The sequence below is a fragment of the Neofelis nebulosa genome, chromosome 8 (assembly GCF_028018385.1).
Source record: "Neofelis nebulosa isolate mNeoNeb1 chromosome 8, mNeoNeb1.pri, whole genome shotgun sequence".
Classification (NCBI taxonomy): Eukaryota; Metazoa; Chordata; class Mammalia; order Carnivora; family Felidae; genus Neofelis; species Neofelis nebulosa.
The window spans coordinates 129,033,374-129,046,720 of NC_080789.1; the positions used below are offsets into that span (position 1 = coordinate 129,033,374).

General features: G+C 44.9%; 1 protein-coding gene across 4 annotated transcripts in view; it reads left to right on the plus strand.

Annotated features, from left to right (window-relative positions):
• Nucleotides 1–13,347, plus strand: part of NMT2 (N-myristoyltransferase 2) — a 75,655-nt gene that overhangs the window by 30,152 nt on the left and 32,156 nt on the right. The gene's annotated exons all lie outside the window — the stretch shown is intronic.

The following is a 13,347-nucleotide window of genomic DNA, read 5'->3' on the forward strand; positions in this document are numbered from 1 at the left end:
CAGGTGCCCCACCCTCGCAGCACCTCCGTGTACTCCCAACCTGGAAGTTTTCCAAATCCCGTATGTACGTTTGGGATTTTAATGAAGCTTCGTGAGTAGGCATGATTGGTTGTTAACTCCGTTTCCAGCCTCTCTCCCTTCTCTGGAGAGTGGTGGGGAGGGCTGAAAATTCCAAGCTTCTTTTTTTCTTTTTGATTGTTTATTTATTTTCGAGAGAGAGAGAGAGAGAGCGAGCCAGAGGGCACATGAGCAGGGGAGGGACAGAGAAGGAGAGGGAGACACAGAATCTGAAACAGGCTCCAAGCTCTGAGCTGTCAGCACCGAGCCTGACGTGGGGCTTAAACTCACGAACCGTGAGATCATGACCTGAGCCAAAGTTGGACACTTATCCGACTGAGCCACCCAGGCGCCCCTGAAAATTCCAAGCTTCTAATCATGGCTTGGTCTTTCTGATGATCAGCGACTGATATATTTTTTTCTACTATTTCATACATTTTACGGAGAAATGACAGACATTCTGTTCCTACGGAGCTTACATTGTAGTCACCAGGTTAGAGTGTGCTACGTGGAAAGATGCTCAGATGGCAATGACAGGGGGGTCATTGCGTTGGGGACACCTAATCAGATTAGGGGAGGAGCAAGAAGCTTTCTCGGAGGAGGTGATTCTTGGCGTGAATCTTGAGTGATAAGCAGTTTACCGGGCAGCAAAGGAGACACGGATGTCCTGGCAGAGAAAACAACATGCTTATCCACGTAGTAATAGCAGTACCTGCTGCTTATTGGCCGGCTTTCTTTGTGCGGGCCGCTAGACGGCACACTACAGGCCCTGTCTCATTTAGCTTCCCGTGGGCCTCCCATTTGCGTCTTACCTACTGCCTTAGGATGATATGCCTCATGAGACAGGACTTTGCTCTGTTTGCTGTTGTTCCGGTAACTGGTGCTGTGTAGCAAACAACAGACATCCGATTAGGCTCACAGATCCTGTGGGTTAGGAATTTGGAAACAGCCCGGTTGCAAGGGTTTCTCACTGGGGCTCATGCAGTCCACGTTCAGATTTCAGCTGGGGCCGTGGTAAGCGGAAGGCTCCGCCAGACTAGACACCCAAGGTGGCTCACTCGTGTGGCTGGCCGGTAGCTGTGGCTCAGCGTGCTCCTCCCTCCGCGTGCCCACCTCTGGCCCCCCCCAAGCAGGGCTGGATTCAGGGTCGCCTGACCGAAAGAGTATTCCTCAAGAAGTGGGTGGGGGCCGCTTGCCGTTCTCACTAGACTTGGAAGTCACATATTGACACATCCGTTGTGAGTGCTTGGTTGTGAGTGAGCCACAAGACTGTAAGTGCACACATTCAGGGGAGTGGGACTATTCCCAGGGCTCAGGGGTGCAAGAGCACCTGGCTCGAGGGGTCCCAAATAGACCAGGGTCAGTCCCTCACCACTGACAACATCCAAAGGCAGAGAGATGAGTGGAGGTGAAACAAGAAAGGAATTTATTTTGGTGAGGCCTCAAAGAGTGTCTCTAAAGTACTTCTAGGTTTATATAAGGAAAACATGAGACAGAGGTCGGCGGGTACATGCAGGGGGCAGTCAAGGTCGGGTCGATCATTGTCTTAGGGGTCTCGCTGGTGTCTAGGGAGTCCCTATTGCTTGAGGAGGTAGTTTTCGTTCCTGTGTGGGATGCTTTGCCTGCAGGGTCTTTTGCCTGAGTTGAGAGATAAGCTGGAAAGAAGAACTTAATCAATTAGGAAGTACTGACTGAGGTCAAAATAGAGGTAGTGGAGGTCTCCTTTCACATCCCCACGGGCAGAACAGCATCCCAGTTCTATGGAAGGACAAGCCCGTTTCTTCTGTAGCCACTTCCTGCTGACCAGGGATGACGCAGGAATTTCAGACCGGAGGACTCTGACAGGGTAGGATTTCGTTTCCCTAGTCCCTCCCGAAATATACGGTAAGGGCATCTCCACGCTTGTGCAAATAGCATAGGCTCCCATTTGACGAATACAAAAAAGTCAAACAACAACCACAAAGAACAAGAAATATAGCAATGCTAAGCAGGGCATGTTTCCATTTGGAAGGAATCAAATTTAGCCAAGTACTAAAAGAATCTAGAGCTAGAGTGTTTACAGCAGTGATATGTTTGTTTAAATCTTCTGTGGCTTCAGTTTTCGGGTAATTTGGAGTGTAGACACAACATTCTGGTTTTTTTTTTTTTAACTTTATTTATTTGGGGAGAGCGAGCAAGCACAGGAGGGACAGAGTGGGAGAGAGAGAGAATCTCAATGCACGCTGATAACACAGAGCCTGATGTGGGGCTCGAACCCACAAACTGGAATCAAGACCTGAGCCACGTAGGCCCCCTGACATAACATTCTGTTTTAATGAGAGTATAGGTTTCTTCTTGGGCTACAGTCATAATATCAGGAGCCATGCTGTGTTTTGTTTTGTTTTGTCTTGTTTTTTAGAGTGCTAGCAGGGGAGAGGGACAGGGTGAGGTGGTGGGGGGAGAGAGGGAGAGAGAGAGAGAGAGAGAGAGAGAGAGAGAGAGAGAGAGAGAATGTCTTAAGCAGGCTGCATGCTCAACATGGAGCTTGATGTGAGGCTTGATCCCATGACCCTGGGATCATGACTTGATCCAAAATCAAGAGTCAGACTGACTAAGCCACCCCGGTGCCCCAAGGTTCCATCCAGTTTTGAAGGACTGTTTTCAAATTTATGTGGTTTCGTCATTTAGGAGGGTGACTATTTGCTGGGTTTAATTAAAGGTGGCCACTGTATGCTTAGCTAAAGCCTTTACTTGTAATTCTACATTGATAGAGGCAGTTCCTGGGACAAACATGATCAAGGGATAAAACCATCAAGAAGCCCTCTTTGCCTGATGTCTAGCTTTAACAATGTCCTGATTACAAGGAATCACTGGCATGTAGGAGACAACTCCTCTGGGAGATATGGGCATCCCTAAGTGCATCATCCACTTTAATCATAAGGAAGGTGGGCCATCCACTATTTGCACAAGTCCATAGCTAACCCATGGAGTGGGGTTTGCTCCAGCTTTCGAGGAGCGTTTTGCTATCCCAGCCATGTAGTAAGTAAGCCACGTAGTAAGTCACGGTGATAGTTGACTTATACAACCGTTGAGGAATCCATCCTGTTGTCCAACTGTTAAAATAATCATGTGCCCATGGGGTCCTGTTATTATCCCCGCTGAGTAATAGGCAAGAAGATTGTCTCTATACATGAGCTATTGTGGCCATTCTCTGAAGTTTACCTCAAGTTGTCTAGCTTAGGCAAGCGACAAACATCCCAAAACCACCAAAGCTAGAATTTTATATCCCAAAAGGTGTGTTACTGAAATATAAATTTTCTCTCTAAAATCACTCTGTTGGGGTGCCTGGGTGGCTCAGTCGGTTGAGTGTCCAACTTCGGCTCAGGTCATGATCTCACTGTTCGCGGGTTTGAGCCCCGCATCAGGTTCTGTGCTGACAGACAGCTCAGAGTCTGGAACCTGCTTCTGATTCTGTGTCTCTCTCTCTCTCTCTCTCTCTCTCTCTCTCTCTCTGCCCCTCCCCTGCTTTCACTCTGTCTATGTCTCTCTCAAAAATAAATAAGCATTAAAAAAAAAAATTAAAATCACTCTCATTTTCATCAGAGATAGCCAAAGTAGACTAATCTGTAAAACAAGTCCAGTTTTAACAAACTTGGCCCAATTATTGGCATAAGCACAGCAAGAATAATCATTGTATAAGTTCTTATAAATCTGCTTTGCTGGGACTTTTTATAATGAATTAAAAAAACATTTTTTTAACATTTATTTTTGAGAGAGAGAGAGAGAAACAGAGTGTGAGCTGAGAAGGGGCAGAGAGAGAGGGAGATACAGAATCTGAAGCAGGCTCCAGGCTCTGAGCTGACAGCACAGAGCCCAATGCAGGGCTCAAACCCACCAACTGGGAGATCATGACCTGAGCCAAAGTCTGGCGGTTAACTGAGCCACCCAGGCGCCCCTACAATGAATTTTAGATTGAACTCCAAGGCAAATACTTGCCTTCAGATTTGTCTTGCAGTAGGGCACCTGGGTGGCTCAGTCGGTTAAGTGTGTCCGACTTCAGGTCATGATCTCATGGTCTGTGAGTTCGAGCCCCCATCAGGCTCTGCACTGACAGCAGGGAGCTTGTTTGGGATTCTCTGTCTCCCTCTCTCTCTGCCCCTCCCCCACATTCTCTTCCATTCACGTGCATGCTAACTCTCAAAATGAATAAATTAAAAAAAAAAAAAAAAGATCGCCTGAAATACCTATAGATTTGGATGAATTCCTCTTCTTGAGGTCCCCAAAACATCCTACGGTTTCCTGCAGCCATCAGGAAGTGACCTTCTTTACTCACCTCCTAAGACTGCTGGGAACTCTAAGCAGGGTCAGGCCACCATTTGCAAGCGCTCTGTTGGCTGCATGAAGTCAACCTGAATTAGTTCCTTGAAGCTGTGTGGTCATATTGGAGTCTGTGTGTGTCTCTCCAGTATGACATTCCAGTCAAAACCTTGATAACGTAACCAGCATTTCCAGTGGTGTCCTGTTACAAGGAGGACAGATTTTTATTGAACTTATGCAAATAATTTTATTTTTTTTTAAATTTTTTATTTTTTCAACGTTTATTTATTTTTGAGAGAGAGAGACAGAGCATGAACAGGGGAGGGGCAGAGAGAGAGGGAGACACAGAATCTGAAACAGGCTGCAGGCTCTGAGCGGTCAGCAGAGAGCCCGACGCGGGGCTCCAACTCACGGGCCGTGAGATCGTGACCTGAGCCGAAGTCGGACGTTTAACTGACCAAGCCACCCAGGCGCCCCTATGCAAATAATTTTAATTGCCATGAAGGAAAGAACGCTGGCTGAGAGTTTCCGAAATCTAGAGGGTTTGGGAAGGGAGGAAAGATAAATGTTTCAGTTTGTTCACAAAGGAATATTTTATCATGTTTATGCAAGTCATAGGTATGACAGTTTCCTTAAATCTGGAAGAGCAAACGTTAGAGAACCAGCTCAAACCAGAGTCACAAAACTGTTGTCATCTTCCTCAGTCCATTCAGTCCCTTGTTGCCACCTCTTGTTCTGTTTGAATGCAGCTTTTCCTTTAGTTCCAAAAATTCTTACCCAGTTTAATTTTACGATCTTAAAGATATCAGAAACCTGTAGTTATCAAAAGCCCTTTCAATGAATCTCCTTGAACATGAAACACACTTTCCAAGAGCAAAGGCAAAGTATAAATGACTCAAAAATGGCCATGTTTAAAGATTTGATGAGAGTTCATTATAATGCAGTTGACAAGGAAATCAGGTTATTTCTGTGACATGCAGCGTTTCACCAATTAGAATGTCAAGGGATGGGGCGCCTGGGTGGCTCAGTCGGTTAAACTTCTGACTTTGGCTCAGGTCATGATCTCGTGGTTCATGAGTTCGGGCCCCTCATCAGGCTCTGTGCCGACAGCTCGGAGCCTGCAGCCTGCTTCAGATTCTGTGTCTCCCTCTCTCTCTCTGCACCCCCCCCCCCCCATACACACTCTGTCTCTTTCTCTCTCTCAAAAATAAACATTAAAAAAAAGAATGCCAAGTGATGACCTTATACCAAGACATATTAAAACTTGAGAGATTTTATATAAGAACAGTGATACCATTTACCCATACAACATAACCTAAGAAGGTTTATCATCATTTATTTAACAGTGTTCCCCAAATAACATTCCAAATGAACATGCCTAATTAGTCAAAAAGACTTCATTTAGATTTGAATATTTAGGAACTTTTGTTAAAAACTTCAGAAGGTTTTAAAGCACGTACCCAAATAGGATTACAGATCATTACAAAACTTAATATTTAATTATCTGTTTAACCAAGGGTGGAAGGGTACCTAAGTTGTTAGCAAAACTTAGGTCCTTTAATAATGAGAAGTTTCTGTTCTCTTAAGTAATCAAAGACCTGATAAAGACAAAGCATAGAAACTTTGTTTTTCTGGGCAGATAAAGAAACAAAAGCTTTGTTTACAATCTCTTATCAAGAGGAGACCAACAATCCGAGAAAACTTTGTCTTTTTAACAGAGAGAAGAGCCAAGCTTCAGTCTTAATACAGGTGTCCTTTTAAAATTCATTCATGCCTGCCTGAGTCCTAACCACACATAAAATTCTTTTCCAAAGATTCCCTTCACGGGGCTCCTGGGTGGCTCAGTTGAGCATCCAACTTTTGATTTGGGATCACGTCCTGATCTCACATGTCAGCATGGAATCCGTGTTAGGTGTGGAGCAGGCTTGGAATTCTCTCTCCCTTCCTCTGTCCCTCTCCAGCTCGCATGCGTGCTCTCTCTCTCTCTCTCTCTCTCTCTCTCTCTCTCTCTCTCTCTCAAAAAAAAAACCCAAAAAGCAATGATTTCCTTCACAGACCTTCTACAACTTTCTTCTCACATTCAGATTTTGTTTTAAGTTTTCCCTCTTTAAATAGCCAGTCTCATTTTAGGACAAGTTACTACTTTTCCCTCAATAAAAATGTATTCCCATTCTTCATAACTTTCTTATAAAAGACATGTCTTACTTTCCCTGCATACAGAGTTGCTTTCCTGGTCATTTCTTGGCAGTCTCAATTACATTGATCAGACCTTTTACTTTTAGAAACGTTAGTCTCCGGTGAAAACTAAGCAGTAACCAATTGTGAACTGTCTGTTACACCATCTTTCATTTGGAAGGAGTCTTAAAAGTGTTGAGTGTGTGTTGAAAACTACCACAGTCCATCTTCTGGCCAAAAATTATATTCTCCCATATGTGGACTACATTTACTCTCCCTAAGACCCTTTCCAGAATCATATCTGTGTTTTGGCTTATATATTAGGCTCAAGCTTTAAGTCTAGGATCTCATCATGTAAACTAAGTCTAGGTGTGGTCATGTCCACTTCCTACACATCCCTTGTGAAATGGTGGACAGGTGTCAGAGAGCCCTGGTGGATATTTCCATCCCAGAGCGGGTTAGTAGAGAGCAAACCATACTCAATGGTCTGTGGCAGTTCTGAAATCCAATCAGGAGCGTATTGATGAGGTTTTGGGGTGATGGGTTTGTGAGTCCCAGAGCTGATGACCGAGAAAGAATTCTCGAAGATGTCTTTGGCGCAAAAAGGTGATTTTATTGAAGCTCATGGACGGGAACCATGGGCAGGAAGAGCTGCATCGGGGTTGTGGGGAGACATTGTTTTATGGAGTGGGGGGACATAGAGTCAAGAGGTAGTTTCCCAAACAGACTTTCACATGCTAAAGACTTTCTGGAGGCCTAGCTATTGTCAAGCTAAGGTTGTTTCTCCCTGTTGCAAAGTATTAAGACAGTAGGGAGTTCCTGGACTTTAGGCTATGATGGGATTGCCTTTTTCTGGTAAACTGGTGGATATTCTTACAGTTTAACCTTTTTTGTTTGTTTTTTGTCCTTTCCTGTTTTTGGGTAGCCTGGAGGCTCCAAGGAATATCATACATGTCCCATGGTGAGGGGCAGGGGGAGAGGCTGCTGTTAGCCTGCACTTTGCCCTCAACCTGCCCCACGCTCCCTCATCAGTGTCTCCAGCTCCTGAATCCAAGTTCAGTCCCAGTCCTTGGGAGCTGTCCTCCGTGGCTCTGGTGTCTTGTCTTTCGGGCTCTTGGTGCTGGCTTTCCAATCACCCTTCCAAAAGAAAATGGACTTTGCACCTGAGTGAGTAACCTTTGCTTCCTGCCTATAAAAGATTGAGGGTCCAAAGTCTTGTTTCCATTTTGTTCTCTCTTTCAAGCGGGTATAATGCTTTTAGAAAGGTGTTGGGGGCTCTCCTGCAGTTTTCATTTTAATCCACTCTGTTAGACAAAAGCCACCCAGAATTCTCTTCTTTCAGATAAGCTTTTCTCTTTGTTGGGTTCCTGGTAAGGATGCTGTAGGAAAGAGATTCTTAGAAGCTCTGTTTACGGAGGATAGACAAGTCCCATCCTTAAAGAGATTTAGAAGGCCTTTTGTCTGTCTGGAACGTCCAAAGGCACCTCCTTAGATCTTTCTCAGGTCCTCACAAAGGGTCATACAGCTCCACCCTAGTGTTGAGTTTCTGTCCTGAGGCCATTTCTTAATGTGCAAACCCCGTGCCTTCTGAAGATGCTGGGAATGAGGAACACTTATTTTTTAACCTACAAAGTACTGGGTGAGTTTATATGTTCTCTGACTTCCACTTGGAAACAGAATAGCTTATTCTTCAGTTGATCTCTCTCTTGCCATTATCAACAGCTGGGCAAAGCCAGCAGCTGCAACCCTCTGCTCAGAAATCTTTTTAGTTAGATCATCAGCTCGTAGGTACATTTTCTGTACATCATCACCGGCCACAGCTTTATAAATGTTCCTGTAGTATGTAACACGGGTCTCCCTTCCTTGGTCAGATTCCATATTTGAAAATGAAAAAGTCACTGAAATAATCATGACATGAAATACTGTCTCCCTTTTTCTTGGCGCCCTTGCCTTGTGTTTTGGGGATTTATTAGAGTGGCCCTCCATTTCCAGGCACCGCATTTCTGATCCAGATTTATTGCTGTGTAATAGATCATCGCCAAGGCAGTGACACAGAACAGCGGTCACTTTGTTATGCTCGCACCTGCTGTGGGTAAGGAGGTGGAAAGGCAGTTTCTCACTTGGTGTCTTGTGCAGGTGCAGGCCTGACCGAGCTGGTGGTCCTGCCGGGCTCCCTCCCCCCGCCCCCGTTGCTGCCAGCAGCTGCCCGGAGGCCAGGCCGGTGCGCTGTCCGCCGTCCGCTGGCCCGGCCCTCTTGGGGTGCTTGGACCTCTTCCATGGCTCCTGGCTGCTCCCAGAGTGACATCCTCAGGGAGCCAGGTGGAAACTGCATGGTCACTTTTGTGACCTAGCCTCCAGAATCACACGGTGTCACTCCTGCTGGGTAAAGAGCAGGGGTGACAAGCTTGCCCAGATTCGAGGGGAGGAGAATTGACTCCACCTCTTCTTGGGAAAAGTATCAAAGAATTTTCAGACATGTTTGGAAATTGCTTGCACCCGGCATGGTATCTGGCAAAAAGAGAAGCTCACTAGGTCATTGCATCCAATAAATCGGCCGGTCTGCCTCCCTTATTGTATTTGCTTATCAGTCTTTAGCAGGTGCAGTGTGACCCAGTAATAACAAGTTATGTTACAACGGGGCTTGTATTTATAATGTATTCTTGAAAAATAGAGACATGGTACTTCACACTTTTATTCCAAATGAATTAGAAAGCTAAATATTATTTTCCAAAAGTCATAGAGTCAATAGAGGGACAACACAGAAGGATGATTATATAGTTTTGGAATAGGCAAGGTCTTTCTCATAAGCAATGTTTAAAAGCCCCAGAAGCCACAAGGGAAAATTTTTTAAGTATTAGTCTCCACCAAAATGTTAAATGTCTGTACAGGAGAAGATACCATAAAAAATACACCGGGTAGAGTATTTGCAATCTAAATTATGCACAACAGCTTAGACAGTGTGATGCAGACATGAAGCAGTATTGCACAGGGCCGTTGGAAGGATGAAAGAAAAGTGCCCGGAGTAAAAATATTTAACACCTGATAGGTTCCATCCACGTGGTTCTAAAGACCACCTACAAATCAACTTTTTAAAGAGCGGGCTAACAGAAAAAGGATATGAGTGAGCAATTCATGGAAAACTAGAAGCGGTCCATTAACACGAAAAGATGTATAGCCGCGCTCCTGATTAAACAAAGAAAAATTAAATCTGCAGTGAGACTTTTCTACTTGTCAGAGGATCAGGGATGAAAAAGAATGGTAATAGTTCAGTATTGGCAGAGAGGCTGGGACACTGACGTTCTCATCTACTTACACGGCTCTTTGTTCCTTTATAGGTGAGGTGTGTTTTGCCTCTGACTTCTTTCAGGGTTGTTGGTTTTTTTTTAATCTTTGATTTTCAGTAGTTTGAAAATGATAACGCCTGTTCTGAGGCAGAGTGTTTTTTGACATGTATCCTCCTTGGTGTTCTCCGAGCTTCCTGGGTCTGTGGTTTGGTGTCTGACAAAATGGGGGAAATTCTCAGTCATGTTACTTAAAATATTTTTTCTTTAAATTTTTTTTTTTTAATGTTTATTTATTTTTGAGACAGAGAGCATGAACAGGGGAGGGGCAGAGAGAGAGGGAGACACAGAATCGGAAGCAGGCTCCAGGCTCTGAGCCATCAGCCCAGAGCCCGACGCGGGGTTCGAACTCATGGACTCACAGACCGTGAGATCGTGACCTGAGCTGAAGTCGGACGCTTAACCGACTGAGCACCCAGGCGCCCCTCAAATATTTTTTCTTAATGCTTATTTATTTTTGAGAGATAAAGAGAGTGCAAGCGGGATGAGGCAGAGAGAGAGAGAGAGAGAGAGAGAGAGGGAGGACAGAGGATCCGAAGCAAGCTCCCACTGACGGCGCAGAGCCCGATGTGGGGCCCAAACTCACAAACTGTGAGATAGTGACCGGAGCCAAAGTCAGACGCTTAACCCACGGAGCCACCCAGGCGCCCCTGTTTCACATATTTGGTTTCTGTGCTGGCCTATCTGGTTTCTGTGCTTGGTCTCTTTTCCAGCTGTGTATTTGGCCTTTCAGTACACCTTGTAATTTTCTCTTGATAGCCAGACGCGAGGTACTTGGTAAGAGGAATGGCCGTAAGTGGGCCTTTGGTAGCAAGGTGGCACGGTGTGGGCCGGGGAAGTTCCGTGGTCCCGCGATTGGGCCCCTGCTGGCCTTTAGTGAACCTGTGCCTCTGGACTGCAAACTCACTTGTGCTTTCTTCAGTTTTCTTCTCCCCGCGTATGTGGGACAGGATGCCACAGTGGGCTGGGGTCAGATATTTCCTTTCCCCATGTCTGTTAGGCTCTGGTCGACTGGTTTCTCCCGGGGGCAGGCCTTGTTGAGAACAGTGCACTGGCGGATTTCAGAACGTCACCTCTTCGCCTCCCACTGCCAGGCGTGTGTGAGGAGTTTTGTCTGGTATTTGCTGTGGGAACCTGATTGGGCTCCTGGAGGTAAAGTGTGGGTCCCCTTCTCCACACGCAGGGCCCAGCACTTGGTCTGTTACATTTGGGGTTTTCTTTTCTTCTTTTCTTTTCTTTTCTTTTCTTTTCTTTTCTTTTCTTTTCTTTTCTTTTCTTTTCTTTTCTTTTCTTTTCTCTTTCTCTTTTTCTTTCTTGCTTTCTTTCTTTCTTTCGTTTTTTTTAATGTTTATTTTTGAGAGACAAAGAGAGACAGATTGCAAGCAGGCAAGGGGCAGAGAGAGAGGGAGACACAGAATCCGAAGCAGGCTCCAGGCTCCGAGCTGTCAGCACAGGCTTGAACTCACAGACCGTGAGATCATGACCTGGGCTAAAGTTGGACGCTTAACCGACTGAGCCACACACACGCCCTACATTTGGGGTTTTCTTCCTTGAGCAGTGGCTCCCATGGAGATGTGCACTCCTCTGGCTTTGCTCTGGGAAGCCTCAATACCCTGTATTCACCCATCCATCTCCAGTCTTAGGGCCTCTAGTTTGCCCGGTGCCCTTGCCTTTCTCTTGGATCCAGTAGGAATTGTTGATTTTTCAGTCTGTTAGGATGGAGCAGTGATTTCTAAGCTCTTTACATGCAGAACCAGAAACTGATTTACTGTTGGTGGAGAAGCTATTGGTACAGTTTAGTAAAGTGATCTTAATTTTCTTACTAAAACTAAAAATGTGCATGCTCTTTGACCTAGCGTTTCCACCTTTGTGAAAGCATAAAGATGTAAATACCGGAATTTTTTTTTTTTGGCAGTAGCATTTTTTAATATAGAACTGGTTAAATAAAATATATATTTACACAATGGAATGCTCTCCACCTGCTAAAAAGAAATGAGGTAGCTCGGTGTATCCTGACATGGAAAGGAGTCTAGGGAACATTAAGTGGAAGGAGAAAAAAAAGCAAGCTGGCAAATGGTATGTTGGTTTTTTTTAATGTTTGTTTAGTTTTGAGAGAGAGAGAGAGAGAGAGAACACGTGTGCACAAGCCTGTGTGAGTGGGGGAGGGGCAGCGAGAGGGAGAGAGGGAGAATCCCAAGCAGGCTCCACGCTGTCAGCACAGAGCCTGTCTCGGGGCTCAATCCCACAAACCGTGAGATCATTACTGAGCCCGGACGCTCTGTCATCTGAGCCACCCAGGGGCCCCAGCAAATGGTATGGTTTTAAGATTCAGTTTTTGTTTAAAACTTATGCATGATAGGGGCGTCTGGGTGGCTGAGTCGGTTGAGCATCCACCTCTTGATTTCAGCTCAGGTCATGATCTCACGGTTCGTGGGGTTGAACCCTGCATCCAGCTCTGAGCTGACAGTGTGGAGCTGGCTTGGGATTCTCTCCCTGTCTCTCTGCCCCTACCCTGCTCTCACGCATACTGTCCGTCAAAAAGGAAAAAAAGAAAAAGAAAAAAAAAACCCAACTTATTCATAGTAAAAACGAAGCCATGCTTAGAGAAGAAAGAATATTTTGGAAGAATGTATACCAGAAAAACCATTGGCTGCCTTTGAAGGACAATGTTCTAAAGCTGTTAATGTATATCAGTAAGACTTGTGTCTTGTATGATGCATGTATATTTGATAATTAGGTAAAAATTCAAGAGAGAAAGCAGGCAGCAACAGATAATTGAGAACAATAGAATGGAACTGATTGTTTCTATCACTTTTCCCTACGTCCAGGCAATAATGCGGTAGTAATCTTGGACTCTGAATTTTAACTTACCTTCTGGGAATACCTTGGTAGCGTAGATCCAGGTAACTGGAAATTGCATATCTCTCTGTGTTTCTTTTGCTCTTTCAGAAGGTGACAGCCATAAGTTGACAAGAGTTCCAGACAGAAATGTTTTACCAGTGAACGTTTTTTTTTTTTTTTTCACGTAGAATTTTTTGTTGTTCATTCCTCTTGTTAAATTATTTATTAAGGACAATTTCCCTTCTGCAGAGAAGTGGTTTCTTTGGCTCTGTGGTGTTGAGATTAGTGGCTTGTTGTACCCAAGAGATGTTTATAATGGAGTTTTTTACATGTCTCTCTCCCTTAAAGGGCTGACTGACTAAAAAAGTAGGTTAGCAGAGCAGTGATACATGTGAGAGCTGTTTGACTTTCATGATAAAATATGATCTGTATCTACAGTCTTCCTGCTCTAATGATATCTGAGATCTAAGCACCTGTACTATGACTGAGTGTAGACTGATGATTCTTTGTTATTTGTCCTGTTAACTTCGCATCTAAATTTCATTTCCTGCTTTACATCCTGTTGTGAGTTTCTGGATCTAATCCCATCCTGTGTGTGAGGGGGTGGGGCTTCCCACACGACACCAGGCAGTTATAG